The 2,930-nt window shown below is 50.5% G+C and overlaps 1 protein-coding gene across 1 annotated transcript in view; it reads right to left on the bottom strand.

The window, feature by feature from the left end:
• The window catches only part of SLC35B4 (solute carrier family 35 member B4), a 34,317-nt gene that overhangs the window by 21,095 nt on the left and 10,292 nt on the right, over positions 1-2,930 (bottom strand). The gene's annotated exons all lie outside the window — the stretch shown is intronic.

Genomic DNA, 2,930 nt, shown 5'->3' with positions numbered 1-2,930 from the left:
CGGCGCCCCAACCCCCCAATCGGCCCTTCCCTGAACATGACTGAGGGTGGCATCGCAACCTCCCGATCCGCCCTGCTCTGTGAATGACGGGGGGGGGCCCCCAACTCCCCAATTGGCCCTGCTCTGAGCCTGACCAGGGCTGTACCTAGGGATTGGGCCTGCCCTCTGCCACCCGGGAGCAGGCCTAAGCCAGCAGGTCGTTATCTCCGGAGGGGTCCCAGACTGCTAGAGGGCACAGGCCGGCCTGGGGGACCCCCCCCCCCCCAGTGCACAAATTTTTGTGAACCGGGCCTCTAGTAATAATAATAAAAGGCTAATATGCACATTGACTGAACGGCAGAATGGCCGGTTGCTATGATGCGCACTGGCACCAGGGGGCAGATGCTCAATGCAGGAGCTGCCCCCTGGTGGTCAGTGCACTTCCATATGGGGAGTGCCCCTCAGCCAGAAGCTGGCTCATGGCTGGCCAGCGCAGTGGTGGTGGCAGGAGCCTCTCTCACCTCCGTAGCAGCACTAAGAATGTCCAACTAATGGTTTAGACCTGATCCCTTAGAGGCCTAAGCCTTTAGTTTGACATCCCCCAAGGGCTCCCTGGCTGCCAGAAGGATGTCTGACTGCAAGCTTAGGCCTGATCCCCTGGGGAGTGGGCCTAAGTCGACAGGTGGACATCCCCTAAAGGGTCCTGGACTGTGAATGGGTGCAGGCCGGGCTGAGGGACCCCATCCCGTCCCCCCCGCCCAGTGCACAAATTTTTGTGCACCGGGCCTCTAGTATATATATAAAAGCCTACGAGACCATTATGACCAAACGACTAGAACAACCGGTCGACCAGTCGCTATGATGCGCACTGACCACCAGGGGACAGACACTCAACATAGGAGCTTCCCCCTGGTTGTCAGTGCGCACTCACAGGGGGAGGGCCGCTCAGCCAGAAGCCGGGCTCACAGCTGGCGAGTGCAGCTTCAGCGGCAGGAGCCTCTCCTGACTCCGCGGCAGTGCTACCGAGCAGCGGTGGCAGGCACATCGGGTCGGGATGACTGCGAGCAGCGTGGCACCGGGCCCCTGCTCAGGCTCTTCCCTGACCGCCTGTCAGTTGGTGCACTGCTACATCCCCCGAGGGGTCCCGGAGTGTGAGAGGGTGCAGGCCAGGCTGAGGTACCCCCGCTCCCCTGTACACCAATCCATGCACTGGGCCTCTAATTTAAAATAAATGGCTAAAGATTGCAGGGGAAAGGCAAATAGGGGGTTCCATGTTCATCATGAAACGCTGATCTTTGAAGGATGGGGACCTCATCCTTCATCTTTGCACATCTGCAGAATGCGATAGCACCAAGTCTAAGCTATCTTCCCTATCAATGCAGAACAGTATCACACACATGAAAAAATTACTGGTAATAGCTGTTTCCCTGCTTTAAATCATATACCATCGGCAACTTGCCAAGTTTTCTTAGTCCCTGTCTTGAAAAGATGCCATTTAAAGATAAAGTGCGTTCATCAAGGTCTTTTAGGAAAAAATTCCAACTATATTCCACATTGTTGCCAACATAGCACTGCCCAGAAATTGCTCACAGGAATGAATGACATGAGCAAGATTTTCATTACAGCTTCATAGATAGGAAATAAAAAGCCAGCACAAATGGGACATATGAAGTATGGTTGTTAGGGAAGGGTTATGGTGAGCCTCCAAGGGCAGGTTAGGGAGTTTGGGCTTCACTCTGACCCTAATGGTGACCCTTGAGCACTTGTGAGAGAGGGTGCCATGCTATAAAGGTAAGAAGTTGACACAGGGGATGAGGAGGTGACAGGTGGAAGGCCGTGCAGGAAGGATCCTATATAATAAAAGGGTAATATGCAAATTGACCAAACAATGGAATGACCGGTTGCTATGATGCGCACTGACCACCAGGGGGCAGGCACTCAACGCAGGAGCTGCCCCCTGGTGGTCACTGCACTCCCACAGGGGGAGCGCCGCTCAGCCAGAAGCCAGGCTCACAGATGGTGAGCGCAGCAGTGGTGGTGGGAGCCTCTCCCACCTCCGCAGCAGCGCTAAGGATGTCCAGCTGCCAGCTTAGGCCTCTGAGGGGCTCCCAGACTGCTAAAGGGCACAGGCTGGGCTGAAGGATCTCTTCCCCCACCCCTGAGTGCACGCATGTTGTGCACTGGGCCTCTAGAACTATTATGAAAGTTAAGAGGAAAGTGAATATGTTCCTGAACTACACTGGCAGCCAGATGGAAAGAGAGAAAGGGTCAAAGAAATGAAAAATGCTGGAGCTCCCGTGATGTACATGCTGGTCTTGAGAGCAAAGAATTTTATGCAGATATGAAAGCCAACAGAAACAAACAAAAATGTATTCAGAATATTTAGCATCACATTTGGGAATTTTAAATATGATATTAATAACAAAATTCAGCTAGGTTTTCTATAGTAAGCTTACTCAGGAATGCTGCAAAGTAATACCAACAAGGACGAGCCTTAACCAGTCCCCGCATACATTCATACCAGAAGGACCCCCTCAGAGAGATTAAGTGACACTATCCTATTACATACTCACAATTGGATGGATTATATATTTATTTCAAGTCTCTGACAGCAAGAATACTGAGTTTTCGATACATTGTTTATTATAAGAACTGCTATTTGGCCCCATGAGCACAATTATGTAAATATGGACTAATGGACAGAGGTCTGGAATCAATAATTTTGCCTTAGCTTGCCAATCACTTTCTTTTAATTGAGGTGAAATTCCCATAACATAAAATCAACCATTTTAAAGTGAACAATTCAGGGGCATTTAGTACATTCTCAATATTGAGCGACTACCACCTCTAGTTCCAAAAGCCATTCATTTCTTAAAAGGAACAATGAGACCACTCTTACCATATGTGATACATGAGGATAGGGGTACATAACTATTTAAAAAATTGGTGGA

Source organism: Myotis lucifugus, unplaced genomic scaffold (assembly GCF_000147115.1).
Source record: "Myotis lucifugus unplaced genomic scaffold, Myoluc2.0 scaffold_46, whole genome shotgun sequence".
NCBI classification, from domain to species: Eukaryota; Metazoa; Chordata; class Mammalia; order Chiroptera; family Vespertilionidae; genus Myotis; species Myotis lucifugus.
The sequence above is the reverse complement of the archived record's forward strand: the minus strand, read 5'-3'. Positions and strand labels throughout refer to the sequence as shown.